The sequence below is a fragment of the Muntiacus reevesi genome, chromosome 19 (assembly GCF_963930625.1).
Source record: "Muntiacus reevesi chromosome 19, mMunRee1.1, whole genome shotgun sequence".
NCBI classification, from domain to species: Eukaryota; Metazoa; Chordata; class Mammalia; order Artiodactyla; family Cervidae; genus Muntiacus; species Muntiacus reevesi.
Window position 1 is genome coordinate 3,057,532 of NC_089267.1, and position 19,479 is coordinate 3,077,010.

A 19,479-nucleotide genomic window follows, 5' to 3' on the forward strand; every position below is an offset into this window, starting at 1 on the left:
AGATTTAAATGTTTCAAAAATTTAAACTTTAGAAGAAGCCTGATAAAATAAAGACATACAAAAATTTTTGTGTATAAGTCTCAAATAATATTTGTTACTAGTTATTAACTCCATGGTCCTGAAATTGTCCTATGTCATTAAATAATATAACCTATATTGACCCTTACAGCATATTCACTAGGTATGTGCTTTATGTTGTGAATACTTTATGAATTTTGCATATTTTGAACACTGCACAAAAGTATTTCATCACAGTTTAAATCAGTAGTGTTATTTATTGGCCTGATTTCACTATTGTAGTGTCTCTGGGAAGAGGGAGGCCCAGGGAGAGAGGGGAGAGTGGTGGGGGACAGCCTGTGGGTGGAACAGTCAAGACATACACAAGGATTATCTATTGAGTTCTTCCTCTTGTACGGGTATGACTCGTAGTACCCTAAAACAACTACAGCAGTAATATCAAAGATCACTGATCAGAGATCATCACAGAAAATATGATAATAATGAAAAAGTTTGAAATATGGTGATAACTACCAAAATGTTACACAGAGATACAAGGTGAGCACATGCTTTTGGAAAAATAATGCCGATAGACTTGTTTGATCTAGGGTTGCCACACGCCTTTAATTAAAAAAAGAAAAGAAAAGAAAAAAAGAAAAAAAAAACAGTATTTATGAGTTACAATAAACAATATATAATAAAACAAGGCATGATTGTAATGAAACATGATGGACTCATGGAACATTTTGCTAATGAAACAACAAATAGATTGAAATTGGAAAAAAAATGAGTTTGTTATCTAGCTTTGTGATGACAGAGAGTAGAAGAAGAGAAAAGCACTTCAGGAAGGGAAAATGGCATACTAAATCCCAAGTTAAAGGAAATAGCATGTTCATTTTGTCTGGGCTGTAAAATTTGTGAATCAATGGCAGAGTTAAGCTGACAAAGGTGTGGTCAGATCAGATGTCCGAAGAAGTTCCCTTTAACAGAGACACTACTGGCATATTGCACAATTCTTTGTTGTTGATGACAATTTTGGAGGAGGACCTTTAACATCACTGGTTCCCATTAATTAAATTCCAGAAGCAAGTCCTAGTCCTTGTAACAGGGCAAATCAATCTCTTCCTCTACCCTTCCCACAACTTTCCAGATGCATCTTATGAGAACTGTAGTACCCCACAGATACACACCGCATGTCACTGAGGGCTGCTGTAAAGTGTTGAGGCAGTTGGATGATATTCAATGGAAAATGAGGATAAAGATTTTAGGTGACAAAAATGACCATGGATCGCATCACACTTCATGTTTGCACTGTATTTTATAATACTGAAAGAAATTTACACATTTATGTGATGTTGTTGTTTGGTTGCTCAGTCAAGTCTGACTTTGTGACCCTATGGACTGTAGCACACCAGGCTTCCCTGTCCTATACTCTTTCTCAAAATTTGCTCAAATTCATGTCCATTGAGTAGGTGATGTCATCCAACCATCTCATCCTAATAGTTTAAACTGTAAGAATAAAACAAATCGTCCCTAAGGTGTGAAGTGTTTTATCAGTATTCATTGAGAATCCAGTCCTAGGATGTGCTGGTTTTCAGTGTGTGACAGGTCAGCACTGACTCATCACTGCTTCATTGACATGAATCTGCATCAAGGCACCTATTTATTTTATTAACACTTCTTCTTCATGGTCTTCAAAGATAAATGTGAAAGGCCATTTTATTCATCTACACTGATATATACATACATACACACTCATGTGTTCACACACACAAATATAGCTTTGAAGAATATAATTTTAATTCTTGTAATGATTTTGGGTAAGTTTTCTTACTAATTTTGTGATTGCAATTTCAATATTTTTAGTTACCACGTTATGACAACAAATAACAACTTAAGTCCTGATGAAAATAAAAATGGTCAAAACAAAGTTGTCTGTATTTCAGCCAAATTATTTAGCACAATGACGTTGTGTCCACAACATAATCTGCTCCATGGTCATCATGTTTGTATCTTCCATACTGTGACATTTGAATGTGTGTGCAATTTTTAAGGTGTATTATCAGCAATGGAACTATGATTACATCAGATAGGCAGGTTAGAAAATCTGCCCGTTTTTCCTTCAGTAACTGGTGAAAAGGGATATTTCCCTAGCTATCTGGAAAAAAGCAAATCTGACTTATTGCTACTCTCTCCATTCTGCCATTTCTATTCCTCATCAGCATGTGACTAGAAATCATGTGGTGTATTATCTGGAAGCAATTGAGCAAGACTTGAGAGTTAGAAACAAAGAATCTGATTAAATGTTAGGTTTCACCTTAGGAAACTAACACTCACATTTGTATGCACCAGTTAATGTGTTCCGAGAGCATTTGCTTTCCATCATAAGCTGTGGCCTAAGAACAAAAATAACCTCTTCCAATAGATTCTTAGGACCATCTGCTCCACTTTGCCTTATGAGACTTCCATTGTTTGCTTTTACTAAAGCATGGTTCCAACACTGTTCTCTGTGTTCTATTGTCTTCCTGCTGTCTAGTCTGGCTTTCTTCCTATAAGGAAATTGAGAATTGTCTCCAGCTCCCTACAGCTTGAAAGTGAAAGTGATAGCCAATTATGTAACTTTAGCCTTGTGGGAGCATATGGGATCTGTGAAGAATTTTTTTAATTAAAATCTTTGAGCTGTTAACTCATACAAGAAAATAATTCTTACAGGATTTTTACTGAAATGTTTATAGCCAAAAAATGCACTCATTTTAGCAACTTTTTCAAACTATATTTTTGAATTGTCTTGTATACAATTTAACACAAGAAGGAAACTGTGAATAAAATTGGTATATGTTGTCTACAGGTATTAAAAATTGAAAATGGAAAACTAGTAGTAGCTGATTTGAATTTCACTCTTCAGATTCAACTGTGAGGTAAAACGATGAGAAATAAAACTTGGCTAAGTCAAACAAACAGAAAACATTTTCAGAATCTTGTCTGAAAGCAAAGTCAAGAGAAACAAGGCTTTCAAAAAACAGATTCTATGTATTCCTTTTCTCCCTCTTCTCAGAACAAGTCCTTTCTCCCTCAGTTCTGTCTTCCCTTGTTTTCTGTCCTTCTATTCTTCCCTTTTCTGCTTTGAAGTAATTTTCTTAGTTAGGCAACTCAACTTTTAATCTTCCTGGCTTTCTTATAATCTTTCTGGGACCTTTTACTCATTTTAGATGCTAATTAGCACTTGATAATTGAAATTTTGAAAGCTGAGTATTATAAGCACATTAGCACATCACAGATTTCTGTGATCATAGGCAGATTTCAAAATAGTGTATAAAACAGAAGATACTAAGAACTCTGCTGTCTTTTGAGGAAAGTGTGAAAAACAGAAAATGCGTTTACACTTTACGCTTATTTTATTTTCACAATGCATGTCTAATTCTGCAATTCTTACACAGTTTGCAAACAAACCCAGTTTTCATTGGTTTCTGGCTAGTATGGCTATTGCCATCAGATTCCTGGCCTCTTAGGCACCATAATATGTATGGTGCCTCCTTCAAAGGCACCATACATATTACAATTTTTATCCCATATTCCTCTGTCTGTGCTCCACAGTTATTTACAGAAAATCAAATAGGACTAAGTATAACGACAGTCCTAAATATAGGGGGAACAATAGGTCATTCTTAGGAAGTCATATTTCACATAACATTCTTTTTTCCAGTAAAATTATATTTGTAAAATATGACTGGTATATTCATAGAAGCAGGGTTAGTGTGTGGAAAGCAAGAGGGAAGGAAAGAAATGCACAGGAGAGAGGGGTGGAGCATCACCTGGTGGGCAGGCCTTCCTGCTGACCGGTGAGGTACGCAGCAGGAGATGGACCATCAGAGTGACGCTGCCAGGCCTTCCTGCTCCTTCATCCAGCAGTGCTGTATGCGCCCTGTACTGGGAAGGAGAATGATCCTGTGGAGGCAACTCCTGAAATAGGGCAATAAGCCCACTCCATGAGGAAAGTGGGCTGTGGGTGCTGCATCGCCACACTCAGACCCAAAAAGTACCTCACATTTCTGGACTTCTGCTAATGATTTTTTTTTTTTTTTTTTTTTGTAAAACATGACATTGTCTTAGTTCATCAATGTTATGGAAATTGATATACTCAAATGCACACTACTGTGGTATTTTCTCTTCTATTCAAAATATACTTGGGCCTCACTCTAAGTGATTTTCCTGGGTCAGTTACTGTTGTACATACCTGAATTCTGTCGATAATTTTATTATTTTGAATGTGTTTGCTTTCCCTTCCTTTGGAAGCGCTTATAAATATAGCTACTAGCAAAAGTAGTTTCTATTATTTATTCTTGGGTGTTTTCTATACTAATTAAAAAAAATAAATAAACAGATGAGTGGTACACTCATCTCTAAGTATGGGGAATAAGAAAATTTCCAATGCTGATGCAAAGTAAAGAAAGATAGTAGAAGAAGCTAATGTTTGTGGTGTTTATTAGCAACACAATTTAAATATTTGAGAATAAATCATAGAATACATTTACTTTGTTTATATACACACCACACACAAACATGTTGACTATGTTTTAATAACATTTAAAATAGTTTGTATGCTTATTACTTCAACCAAAATGAGTTAATCTGCACCCCCAGTAATTATTCAGATATCTCTTTAGCAGCATTTAATAATTTTCTTCCACAATGGATGATTAATAAATATTTGAATGATAATTTACCACAGTCTTTAGAAATTCTAGAAATATACACAGTTGTCATATTTTTAACCTCAGAAATCCTACTTTTGTCATTAGCTTAAAAAATGTGTTCATGTACAATAAACAAAGGTTAGCAAACATAATTGTTGAGTGTTAAGTCTACTGTGGGTTTTTCAATTCCTGCCTCCACAATGAGAAAATTCTCCTAATTAGCACTGCTTCCAAAATATAATTACTTATCCATATCTTTTCCTTTTTTTAACTCTTATTTTAACATGTTCACCTTCATAAAGAGTGATGATTGTAATTTAATTTAATGTTAGTTAAAATTCAACCAAAGAGGTGCTAACAACGAACAATTTATTATAACTGTACTTTTAAAATAATTTTATATTTTTTGCTCTGCTAAATATTTAAAAGGAAAATAAATATATTTTATTAATTTGAAAACATTTAAACATTTCTTAAAGATTTGCATATAGATACATTGATGTCCTTAATAAGATGTAGTAATAATAAAGAGTATATGTTACAAATTGATAATAATTCCTGATATCTAGCAAGTATAAAGGGAATGTTAACTCATTAGCAACAACTAAGTAAACACATAGCAGAGTATTAGAAACTTTTCCAATAATAAGACTATCACATTCTAAAATTTAAGAAATAGGTTTATCATTTTGATTATAAAGCAATATTTTTGATTGTTACCTAATGAAAAAATATTTCAAAAAACAGAACTGAGGGCAGAAAATATGATTTTTTACTAAATTAAAGTATTCTAAAGTAAATGAGATGTTCAACTATTGAGCCAACTTTATCTGTTTGAAATAATTGTTTGTTGGTGTATATTGGATTTGTTTATTGAAGTCACTAAGGTAGGATTAACTAAATTATAACTTATAATGTATTACCTCACTCAAGATAAGAATATGTAATTAGCTGAATTAACGAGGTTTTTCAATTTTTATTCCTAATTTTAAAGATGTTGCATAATTGTAACTGCATTTGTCTACAGTCAAAATGTCATTTGCAAGATTAGTGGAATTAGTGGAAAATGATCCAGACTGAAGGTTGAAATGAAGTGTTGCAGTGATGAACTTTCTGTGCATTATCCAGTCTCAAAGAATTATAGGTTTGGAAAAAGAAATAGCATTCAGGTCAAAGATATGTGGTCATGGCCATATGATAAATCATTATGAGTGTTTCTGTTAGGTACTTAGACCCATATGAGTAATCAGGGATCTAAAACTGTTGAGTCTGAAAATTAATAACCATTTGTTAACATATCAACAAACCCTAATAAAGGCAATCCAAAAAGGAACCTTCTTTTAAATAAAAATTTGAAGAATGTCCAATCACAGACAAGATCCACAGATATGCAAACATAAATTAAGCTGTGAGGCTGACAGAAATCTTTAGTTACACTACCTGAGATAGATGGGCAAACAATGGCCGACTTTAATTTTGGGGGCTCCAAAATCACTGCAGATGGTGACTGCAGCCATGAAATTAAAAGATGCTTACTCCTTGGAAGGAAAGTTATGATTAACCTAGTTAGTTCAGTTCAATCGCTCAGTGGTGTCTGACTCTTTGCGACCCCATGAATCGCAGCACACCAGGTCTCCCTGTTCATCACACCTCTTGGAGTTTACTCAAACTCATGCCCATCGAGTCGGTGATGCCATCTATCCATCTCGTCTTCTGTCATCCCCTTCTCCTCCTGCCCCCAACCACTCCCAACATCAGGGTCTTTTCCAATGAGTCAACACTTCACATCAGGTGGCCAAAGTATTGGAGTTTCAGCTTCAGCATCAATCCTTCCAATGAACACCCAGGACTGATCACCTTTAGGATGGACTGGTTGGATCTCCTTGCAGTCCAAGGGACTCTCAAGAGTCTTCTCCAACACCACAGTTCAAAACCATCAATTTTTCAGCTCTCAGCTTTCTTCACAGTCCAACTCTCACATCCATACATGACCACTGGAAAAACGATAGCCTTGACCAGACGGACCTTTGTTGGCAAACTAACATCTCTGCTTTTTATTATGCTATCTAGGTTGGTCATAACTTTCCGTCCAAGGAGTAAGTGTCTTTTGATTTCATGGCTGCAGTCACCATCTGCAGTGATTTTGGAGCCCAAAACAATAAAGTCTGGCACTGTTTCCACTGTCTCCCCATCTATTTCCCATGAGGTGATGGGACCAGATATCATGATCTTAGTTTTCTGAAAATTTAGCTTTAAGCCAACTTTTTCACTCTCCTCTTTCACTTTCATCAAGAGGCTTTTTAGTTCATCTTCACTTTCTGCCATAAGGGTGGTGTCATCTGCATATCTGAGGTTATTGATATTTCTCCCAGCAATCTTGATTCCAGCTTGTGCTTCTTCTAGCCCAGCGTTTCCCATGATGTACTCTGCATATAAGTTAAATAAGCAGGGTGACAATATACAGCCTTGACACTCCTTTTCCTATTTGGAAGTGTCTGTTGTACCATGTCCAGTTCTAACTGTTGCTTCCTGACCTGAATACAGGTTTCTCAAGGGGCAGGTCAGGTGGTCTGGTATTCCCATCTTTTCCAGAATTTTCCACAGTTTATTGTGATCCACAAAATCAAAGGCTTTGGCGTAGTCAATAAAGCAAAAATAGATATTTTTCTGGAACTCTTGCTTTTTTGATGATCCAGAGGATATTGGCAATTTAATCTCTGGTTCCTCTGCCTTTTCTAAAACCAACATGAACATCTGGGATTTCATGGGTCACATATTCCTGAAGCCTGGCTTGGAGAATTTTGAGCATTACTTTACTAACGTGTGAGATGAGTGCAATTGTGCAGTAGTTTGAGCATTCTTTGGCATTGCCTTTCTTAGGGATTGGAATGAAAACTGCCCTTTTCCAGTCCTGTGGCCACTGCTGAGTTTTCCAAATTTGCTGGCATATTGAGTGCAGCACTTTCATAGCATCAGCTTTCAGGATTTGAAATAGCTCAACTGGAATTCCATCACCTCTGCTAGCTTTATTTGTAGTGATACTTTCTAAGTCCAACTCGACTTCACATTCCAGGATGTCTGGCTCTAGATGAGTTATCACACCATTGTGATTATCTGGGTCATGAAGATCTTTTTTGTACAGTTCTTCTGTGTATTCTTTCCACCTCTTCTTCGTATTTTCTGCTTCTGTTAGGACCATACTATTTCTGTCCTTTATTGAGCCCATTGTTGCATGAAATCTTCCCTTGGTATCTCTAATTTTCTCGAAGAGATCTCTAGTCTTCCCCATTGTGTTGTTTCCTCTGTTTCTTTGCACTGATCACTGAGGAAGGCTTTCTTATCTCTCCTTGCTATTCTTTGGAACTCTGCATTCAAATGGGAGTATCTTTCCTTTTCTCCTTTGCTTTTTGCTTCTCTTCGTTTCACAGCTATTTGTAAGGCCTCCTCATACAACCATTTTGCCTTTTTGCATTTGTTTTCCATGGAGATGGTCTTGATTCCTGTCACCTGTTCAATGTCACAAACCTCTGTCCATAGTTCATCAGGCTCTCTGTCTACCAGATCTAGCCCCTTAAATCTATTTCTCACTTCCACTGTATAGTCATAAGGGATTTGATTTAGGTCACACATGAATGGTCTAGTGGTTATCCCTACTCTCTTCAGTTTAAGTCTGAATTTGGCAATAATGAGTTCATGATCTGAGCCACGGTCAGCTCCTGGTCTTGTTTTCCTGACTGTCTAAACCTTCTCTATCTTTGACTGCAAAGAATATAATCAATCTGATTTCAGTGTTGACCATCTGGTGATGTCCACGTGTAGAGTCTTCTCTTGTGTTGTTGGAAGAGGGTGTTTGCTATGACCTGTGCATTCTCTTGGTGAAACTCTATTAGCCTTTGCCCTGCTTCATTCTGTTCTCCAAGGACAAATTTGCCTGTTACTCCAGGTGTTTCTTGACTTCCTACTTTTTCATTCTAGTCCCCTATAATGACAGGACATCTTTTTTGGGTGTTAGTTCTGTCACAACCGGGGCAGCATATTAAAAAGCAGAGACATTACTTTGTCAACAAAGGTCCCTCTAATCAAGGCTATGGTTTTTCCAATGGTCATGTATGGATATGAGAGTTGGGCTATAAGGAGGGCTGAGCACCAAAGAACTGATTCTTTTGAACTGTGGTATTGGAGAAGACTCTTGAAAGTCCCTTGGACTGCAAGGAGATCTAATCAGTCCATCCTAAAGGAGATCAGTCATGAGGGTTCATTGGAAGGACTGATGTTGAAGCTGAAACTCCAGTATTTTGGCCACCTGGTGCGAAGAGCTGACTCATTTAAAAATACCCTGATGATGGGAAAGATTGAAGGCAGGAGGAGAAGGGGACGGCAGAGGATGAGATGGTTGGATGGCATCATTGACTCAGTGGACATGAGTTTTGGCAGACTCTGAGAATTGGTGATGGACAGGGAGACCTGGATGCTGTAGTACATTAGGTCACAAAGAGTCGGACACAATTGAGCAACTGAACTGAACTGAACTGAGATAGATTACATGCATAATTATATTTATTTCCGGTTACATAGTATAATTGTTGTCTGCTTCCATATAAACTAACAAAGTGAAGAACAAATTTTCAAAGACATGTGTGCGGGGATAAAATCCATGTTCGATTTTTCCCTCACATATAGTGTGTATTTAAATATTCTAGCAAACTATATTAGCAATATCACCGTTTCTAGAGTAATTGACCAAGAAGTTTCAACAGACTTTTGCGTTTTATCCCCATATGTATGAAGAAGATCAGTATTCTCATTTTGTAAATAAAGAAACTTAGATATATCTTGTCTTGGAACTCAAGTGTTTTTAATTTCAAAACTGCTGTGACATTCTTGTATTTTTCCAATATTTCTGGTTCTCCTGAGCACATGAAGGTAGATACTGAAACTTTTGACCTCCTGAAGGTTACATATGGTTTATGATTGATTTCAGCCAAATAAATTTGCATAGATGGGACCTATGTTACCTAAGGTTGAAAGCAGTTAATTGCTAGTAGAATCCTCCAGGCACTCTTTCAGTGTAACAGCAAACTTGGTTGATATGGAAATGCCAGGCTGCACTGTCTCACCTTGGTGGTTGCCTTGGACTGTCATCTAAACTTGTCATTGTGTTTTTATGAGTGGAATAAGTTTTTCCTTCTCTAAGTCATTGAAGTTGTTCATTTGGTTACCCTAGCCTAACATCTTATTCTGATGAATTAAAAAAAAAAAAGTCACAGTTACATCGACACTGTGTGTTGCAATGGCAGTGAACCAAGGTGAAAGTTATGGTAGAAAATTAATATTTCACCTACAAATTCAACTTAAGCATAGTTATATATTTCTAATTGGAACTAGGCTTGCCCAATTTTGGGAAATATTCTGGAGTATAAGTCAAGACATTTGTGGAAATAGTCATAGCATCTATCTCAGCAAGTTTAAAGGGAACTCATCACTGCACTCTACCCTCAACCTTATGACATTCATCAAATCATCAAGGTGGGGAACCTTGGAGCAATCCTTCTCTTTAACCCTTCTGCTTCCCCACCTCAATAACAAACTACACAGTAAATCATGTTGATTTTTAGCATCACGATTACAATACATCTTATTTGTATTATAGCCACCTTCCCATTGCCAATGCTAGCCCAGGACTGTATTTTGAGATTTTAATAATCAGTTTTACTATGACCTGTCAAATTTTGTTAATTAAAATAAAATTCAAATCTGATCATGCAGAAAGTACATAATCAGTACTAGTTATGGCATCTGTGAACTTCTCTACCATGAATCTTTTGTCTTCTCCAACCACCAACCAAATTATGGAATATTCTGAAAGAGATGGGAATATCAGACCACATGAACTGCCTCCTGAGAAACCTGTATGCAGGTAAGGAAGCAACAGTTAGAATTGGATATGGCACAACAGACTGATTCCAAATAGGAAAAGGAGTACGACAAGGCTATATATTGTCACCCTGCTTATTTAAATTACATGCAGAATACATCATGAGAAACGCTGGGCTGGAGGAAGCACAAGCTGAAATCAAGATTGCTAGGAGAAATATCAATAACCTCAGATATGCAGATGGCAGAAAGTGAAGAACTAAAGAGACTCTTGATGAAAGTTGAAAGAGGAAAGTGGAAAAGTTGGCTTAAAGCTCACTATTCAGAAAACTAAGATCATGGCATCCAGTCCCCTCACTTCATGACAAATAGATGGGAAAACAGTGGAAGCAGCGACTGACTTTACTTTTCTGGGCTCCAAAATCACTGCAGATGGTGATTGCATCCATGCAATTAAAAGACTCTTACTCCTTGGAAGGAAAGTTATGACCAACATACACAGCATATTAAAAAGCAGAGACATTACTTTGTCAACAAAGGTCCATCTAGTCAAGGCTATGGTTGTTTCAACGGTTATGTATGGGTGTGAGAAATGGACTATAGAGAAAACTGAGTGCCGAAGAATTGATGCTTTTGAACTGTGGTATTGGAGAAGACTCTTGAGAGTCCCTTACACTGAAAGGCGATCCAACCAGTCCATCCTTAAAGAGAACAGTTCTGGGTATTCATTGGAAGGACTGATATTGAAGCTGAAACTCCAGTATTTTGGCCACCTGATGCGAGGAGCTGACTCATTTGAAAAGACCCTGATGCTGGGAAAGATTGAGGGCAGGAGGAAAAGGGAACAACAGAGGTTGGATGGCACCACTGACTCAATGGACATGGGTTTGGGTGGAATCCGGGAGTTGGTGATGGACAGGGAGGCCTGGAGTGCTTTGATTCATCAGGTCGCAAAGAATTGGACAAGGCTGAGCAACTGAGCTGAACCACCAACCTGTGACTTGGTCTAAGGTAGAGACCACGGATTTATCTTTTCATCTCATTTCTCAACCTATCCTTCTCTCCCACACAAATCTCCCACTCTTGTCTTCTACTTGGTCACCAGCCTAACCCCAAGGAACATTCTTGGAAATTCTGACTGGCAAATGAAAGCAACAAGATAAAGAAAAAAAAAAAAAAAAAAAAGACTGATCTGAATAAGGCACCCTCACAAATGATTTCAGATGCTTTTGACTAATTTTTCAATTCCCATGTATCACTCCAAAGCTGAAGAGGATTCCTGTATGCCTGTTAAAAGAACTGCTCAGAAATGAGGTTTCTGTTAAGTGACAGGTTTGTGTAAATTTGAGGTATCCCCAGTATAAGCTGCATTTTTACTCTTGTCCACAAAACACATATGACTTTATTTTATATGATTTTTGAAAATAGTTTGGGTAGATAAAGAATATTATTTTTATTACCCATTAGAAATATAGTTTGCCAGGCACTGATGCTAAATTGCAGTTTCAAGTTAAATTCCATTGCCAGAGCTATTTTAAATCTAAATATCATCTAAAATGTGAACTTACTCATATTTCCTTAAATATGTATGTAAATTAGAACTGCAATAATAGAGAAATTTTCCAAGTCATATCTCTATAATGAGAAGAATTTACTTGCAAAATAATCTAAACTAAAATATTTAAAAATAAAGAAACATAATTTTAAGAGAGCTGATATTTGAGAAGATATGTCTCTAAAAATTGCCTTCCTATATTTTTCCATTAAAAAAAATCAGAGGAAAAATCTTTCTGCTATGATAGAATTATATAGACAGCTGTCCAGAGCTAATAAAACAATTTTTGCTAAGTAATCTTTGCCAAAATTAATTGATCAAGACTATACTTACCTCGTCGGGTTCGCCCAGCTGGCCGCACCCCCTCCCTACCACAGCCGCGCCCCCAGGGAGCCAATATGCTTACATGTTTGAAAAGCCATTTGTTATAGTATATGAGAGAGATGTGCTGAATGCATATGTCACATAGATGGAGATATTCAATTAATATTTTCACTTACTAAAAAGATGAAGTAGTTGACATTCTTATGATTTTCTTTTCTTTCTTTCTTTCTTTTTTTTTACATTTCAATACTCTTGTTCAGTCACTCAGTCATGTCCAACTCTTTGCGGCCCCATGGACTGCAGCACATCAGACTTCCTTATCCTTCACCATCTCCCAGAGTTGGCTCAAACTCATGTCCATTGAACTGGTGATGCCATCCAATCGTCTCATCCTCTGTAATCCCCTTCTACTCCTGTTTTCAATCTTTCCCAGCATCAGGGTGTTTTCCAATGAGTTGTCTCTTCACATATGGTGGCCAAGTATTGGAGCTTCAGTTTAAGCATCAGTCCTTCCAATGACTATTTGGGGTTGATTTCTTTTAGGATTGACTGGTTTGATCTCCTTGCTTTTCAAGGGACTTTTGGGAGTCTTCTCCATCATCACAGTTTGAAGGCATCAGTTTTTCGGTGCTCAGCCTTTTTTTATTGTCCAGCTTTCACATTTGTACAAGACTACTGGAAAAAAACTTAGCTTTGACTGTTTAAACCTTTGTTGGCAAGGCAATATCTCTGATTTGAATATGCTGTCTAGGTTTGTCATAAGTTTTCTTCCAAGGAGCAAATGTCTTTTAATTTCATGACTGCAGTCAGCATCTGCAGTGATTTTGGAGTCCAAGAAAATAAAGTCTGTCACTGTTTCCATTTTATTTTGTATTGAGTTATACCAAGGTAACAATGTTGTGATAGTTTCAGGTAAACTGCAAAAAGACTCAGCCATACATGTACTTTTATCCATTCTTCCTTAAACCTCCCTTCCAAGAAGGCTGCAGCATAACATTGAGCTGAGTTCCATGTGCTATACAGTAGGCCGGGGTTGGCCATCCATATTAGTTACAATAGTGTGTACATGCCCATCTAAAACTCCTCAACAATCCCTTCCTCCCATCTTGGTCCCTGGTAAACATAAGTTCATGTTTATGTTTCTGTTTTGCAATTTTATTGTGTAATTTCTTTTCAGATTCCACATATAAGGGATGCCATATGTTATTTCTCCTTCTCTGTCTGACTTCATTCACTATGACACTCTCTAGTTCCATTCATGTTGCTACAAATGGCATTATTTCATTCTTGTTTGTAGTTGAGAAGTATTCCATTGTAAATATGAACCATATCTTCTTTATCCATTCTTCTCTCAGTGAACACTGAAGCTGCTTTCATTCTGTGACTATTATAAATGGTGCTGCAATGAATGTTGGGGTACACATATCCATTCAGAGCATACTTTTCTCTGGATATATGCCAACGAGTGCAATTTCAAAATCATATGATAGCTCTGTTTTGGTATTTAAGAAATCCACATACTATTCTCCATAGTGACTGTAACAATTTACATTCCCACCAACAGTGGAGGAGGCTTCCCTTCTCTCCATACACTTTCCAACATTTATTATTTGTAGATTTTTGATAACAGCAATTTTGGCTGGTGTGAGATACTTCATTATAGTTTTGATTTGCATTTCTCTAATAATTAATGATGTGAGTATCTTTTCATGTGCCTACTGACCATTTATATGTATTCTTCAAAGAATGTCTATCTTGGTCTTCTGCCCTTTTTTTGTTTTTATTTTTGGAGTGGATTGCTTCTTTTTTCCTTTTGATGTTGTGAAGCAATTACTTGTAAATTTTGTAGACTAATCCCTAACTGGTCAAATCATTTGCAAATATTTTCACCCAGTGGGTTTTTCATTTTATTCATGGTTTCCTTTGCTGTGCAAAAGATTTTGAGTTTAACCAAGTCCCATTTATTTACTTATGCTTTTATTTCCATTATTCTGGGAGATAGATAAAAAGAGATTTACATCAGACAGTATTCTGCCTATATATTCCCCTAGGTGTTTCATAGTATACAGTCTCATATTTAGGTCTTTAATCCATTTTGATCTTATTTTTGTGTATGGAGTTAAAGAATGATCTCATTTCACCTTTTCTTTTTTTCTCGCATGTAGCTGTGCAATATTCCTACCACCATATCTTGAAGAGACTATCTTTCCAGCAATGAGTCCACAAGACTTCTTTGTCTGAATTAATTTTCCATAGGTTCATAGACTTATTTCTGGGTTTTCTATTCTGTTCCATTGATCTATATTTCTGTTTTTGTGCTAGTACTCTACTATTTTGATGATTATAGCTTTGTAGTATAGTCTAAAGTCAGGGAGTCTGATTCCTCCAGCTTCATTTTTCTTTCTCAAGATTGTTTTGGCTATTCAGGGTCTTTTGTGTCTGCATACAAAATTTGGAATTTTTTATTCCAGTTCTGTGTAAAATGACATTGGCAATTTGATAAGAATTGTATTGAATCTGTAGACTGTCTTGGATAGTAGAGTCATTTTGATAATGTTGATTTATCCAATCCAGCAACATGGTATATCTTTCCATTTGTTGATGTCTTCTTTGATTACTTTTATCACAATGCAATAGTTTTCAGTGTACAGGTTTTTTCTTTTGTCTCCTTAGGTAAGTTTATTCCTAGGTATTTTATTATTTTTGATGCAGCAATAAATGGAATTGCTTCTTGAATTTCTCTTTTTGATATTTTGCAGTTAATGTATAAAAATGCAACATATTTCTGTGTATTAATTTTGTAACATGCAACTTTAACAAATCCACTGATGTGTTCTAGTAGTTTTCTGGTAGCACCTTTAGGAGAACTGTGGTGGTAAAGAAGACTCTTGAGAATCCCTTGGACTGCAAGGAGATCCAACCAGTCATTCCTAAAGAAAATCAGTCCATAATATTCATTGTAAGGACTGATGCTGAAGCTAAAACTCCAATACTTTGACCACCTGACACAAAGAGCTGGCTCCTCAGGAAAGACCCTGATGCTGGGAAAGACTGAAGGCAGGAGGAGAAGGGGATGACAGAGGAGGAGATGTTTGGATGGCATCACGAACTTGATGGACATGAGTTAGAACAATCTCTGGGAGTTGGTGATGGACAGGGGAGCCTGGTGTGCTGCAGGCCAAGGGGTTGCAGAGTCGGACACGACTGAGCAACTAAACTGAACTAATGTAGAGTATCATGTCATCCTCTAACAGTGATAGTGTAGCTTCTTCTTTTCCAGTTTGGGTTCCATTTACTTATTTTTCTTCTTTGATTGCTATAACTAGAACTTCCAACGCAATATTTAGTAAAAGTGGTGAGAGTGGGTATCATTTTCTTTTTCCTGATCTTAGAGGGAATGCTTTCAGCTTTTTACCATTGAGCATGATGCTAGCTGTAGTTTTGTAGTATGTGGCCTTTATTATGTTGAGGTAGGGTTACTTTATGCCCACTTTCTGGTGAGCTTTTATCATAAATTGGTGCTGAATTTTGTCAAAAGCTGTTTCTGCATCTATTGAGATGATCATATGTCTTTTATTCTTCAGTTTGTTGATGTGGTTTTTCCAGTAGTCATGTATGGATGTGAGAGCTGGACTTATAGAGAAAGCTGGATGCTGAAGAACTGATGATTTTGAACTGTGGTGTTGGAGAAGTATCTTGAGAGTCCCTTGGACTGCAAGGAGATCCAACCAGCTGATCCTGAAGGAGATCAATCCTAAGTTTTCATTGAAAGGACTGATATTGAAGCTGAAACTCCAATACTTTGGCCACCTGATGTGAAGAGCTGACTCATCTGAAAAGACCTTGATGCTGGGAAAGATTGAAGTCAAGAGGAGAAGGAGACAACAGAGGGTGAGATGGTTGGATGGCATCACCGACTCAATGGACATGACTTTGGGTAAACTCCGGGAGTTGGTGATGGACAGGAAGGCCTGGTTTACTGTGGTCCATGGGGTCATGAATAATCTGACACGACTGAGCAACTGAACTGAACTTGTTGATGTGGTATATCACATATCAGTTTGCTGATTTGTAGATGTTAAAAAATCCTTGCATCCCTGGGATAAATCTCACTTGCTCATGGTGTATGATCTTTTTAATGTATTGTTGGACACATATTGCTAGTATTTTCTTGAGAATTTTTTTATTTATGTTCATCAGTGATACTGGCCTGTAATTGCCTCTCTCTCTTTCTTGATTTTTTTTTTTTTTTTTTTTTTTTTTGGTGGCATTTTTGTCTAGTTTTGGTATCAGGGAAATGGTAGCCTCATAAAATGATTTTGGAAGCTTCCCTTTCTCTGCAACTTATTGGAACAGCTTCAGAAAGATAAGCATTAACTCTTCTCTTAATAATTGATAACATCTTCCTGTGAAGATGTCAGGTCCTGGACTTTTGTTTTTGTAAGGTTTTTAAACACAGTTTCAATTGTAGTGCTTCTTATTGTTCTGTTCATATTTTCTATGTATTCCTGATTTGGTCCTGGGAAACTGTACCTTTCTAAGGATTTGTCCATTTCTTCTAGGTTGTCCATTTATTGGCATACAGTTGGTCATAGTAATCTCTAATAATTCTTGTTATTTCTGTTGAGTCAGTTGTAACTTCTCCTTTTTTCATTTCTAATTTTACTGATTTGAGTCCTCTTCTTCTTTTTTTTTTTTTTCTTAATAAGTCTGGCTAAAAGTTTATCAATTTTGTTTATCTTTTCAAAAAAACAGCTTTTACTTTCATTGATCTTTGCAATTGTTTTCTTTGTCCCTAAGTCATTTATTTTTGCTCTGTTCTTTATGATCTCCTTCTTTCAATTAACTTTAGATTTTGTTTGTTCTTCTTTCTTTTGTTGTTTTAGATGTAAGTTTGGGTTGTTTATTTGAGGTTGTCCTTGTTCTTTGAGGAAAGATTGTAGTGTTATAAACTTACCACTTAGAGTTGCTTTTGTTGCATCCCATGATTTGGACTGTTGTGCCTTTGTTTTCATTTGTCTCCAGGTAATATTTTTTTAATTTATTCTGTAATATACTGGTAGTTTATTAGCATATTGCTTAGTCTCCATATTTTTATATGTATTAGAGGCTTTTTTTTTTTTTTTTTTTCCTTGTAGTTCATTTCTGATGTCATAGTGTTGTGATCAGATAAGATGTTTGGTATGATTTCAATATTCCTAAATATACTGTCTTATGCTTTGTGGCCCCGCCTGTAGTATTTCAAGTGCACTTGAGAAAAATGTGTTGTCTCCAGCTTTTGGATAGAATGCTGTAAAAATATCAGTTAAGTTCAACTTATCTAACGTGTCATTTAAGGCCTGAGTTTTCTTATTTCTTTCCTGTCTGGATGATATATCCATTGATGAAAATGGTGTGTTAAAGTCCCCCACTAAGTTGTGTCAGTTTCCCCCTTTATGGTTTTTAGTATTTGACTTACATATTGAATTGTTCCTAATTTGGGTTCCTAAATGTACATATACATTTATAATTATTACATTTTCTTCAATTGAACTTCAATCATTGAACTTCAATCATTTTGTAGAGTTCTTCTTTGTTTTTTTTTTTATAATAGTATTTATTTAAACTATTTTGTCTGATATGAGTATTGTAATTTGAGCTTTCTTTTGATTTCCACTTGAGTGGAATACCTTCTCCTATCCCCTTACTTTCAGTCTGTGAGTGTCCCTAGGTCAGAGGTGGGTCTCTTGTAGACAGCAAAGACACTGAATTTGTTTTTTGTATCTACCCAGCTAGTCTATGACTTGATTGGTGCATTTAATCCATTTACATTTAAGATAATTATCTATATGTAGGTTCCTATTACAATGATCTTCATTGATTTAGGTTTATTTACTGTAGGTCTTTGCCTTCTCCTGTGTTTCCTGTCTAGAGAAGTTCCTTTAGCATTTGTTGTAAAGCTAGTTTACTGATGCTGAACTCTCTTAACTTTCACTTGTCTGGAAAGCTTTTTATTTCTCCATCAAATCTGAAAGAGAGTCTTGCTGGGTAATCCTGGTTGTAGATTTTTCTCATTCATCACATTGAATATATCATGCCATTCCCTTCTGGTTTGTAGAGTTTCTGTTGAGAAATCAGCTGATAATCTTATGGTAGTTCCCTTGTACGTTGTTTGCCTTTTTTCCCTTGTTGCTTTTAATCTTATATCTTTATCTATATGTTTTGTCAGTTTGATTACTCTGTGTCTGGTGTGTTCCTCCTTTGGTTAATCCTGCCTGGGACTCTCTGTGCTTCCTGAACTTGTTTGATTATTTCCTTTCCCATGTTAGGGAAGCTTTCAGCTATTGTCTCTTCAGATATTTTCTTGTATCCTTTTGCTCTCTCTTCTCTTTCTGGGACCTCTATAATGTGAAAGTTCATGTGTTTAATGTTGTCCCAGAGGTCTCTTAGATTGCCTTCATTTCTTTTCACTCCTTTTTTCTCTATTATGTTTTGCTGCGGTGGTTTCCACCACTCTGTCTTCTAAGTCTCTTATCTATTCTTCTGCCTCAGTTATTCTGTTATTGATTCCTTCTAGTATATTGTTTATCTCTGTTTATTTGCTCTTTAGTTCCTCTAGGTATTTGGTAAACATTTCTTGCATCTTCTCCATTCATTTCCTGAGATCCTGGATCATCTTCACTATAGTTATTCTGAATTATTCTTCTGGAAGGTTGCCTAGCTCCACTTCATTTAATTGTTTTTCTGTGTTCCTTCATCTGGAAGGAATGTTTGTTTGTTTTTGTTTGTTTTTCCTTTTGATTAGCTTTTATTGTTTGTTTGTTTGTTTTTCCTTTTGATTAGCTTTTTCTCATTGTGGTTTTCATTCTGGAGGCTACAGGATTTTAGTTCTCACTTATTTTGTCTGTCCTCAGGTGGATGATACTAAGAGACTTGGGCAAGCTTCCTGATGGGAGGGACTGATTATAGGGAAACTTGGTCTTGTTCTCTTGTTCAGTAAATTTGTACTCTAATTGTCTGCTGATGGATGGGGTTACACTCCCTCCCTGTTACTTG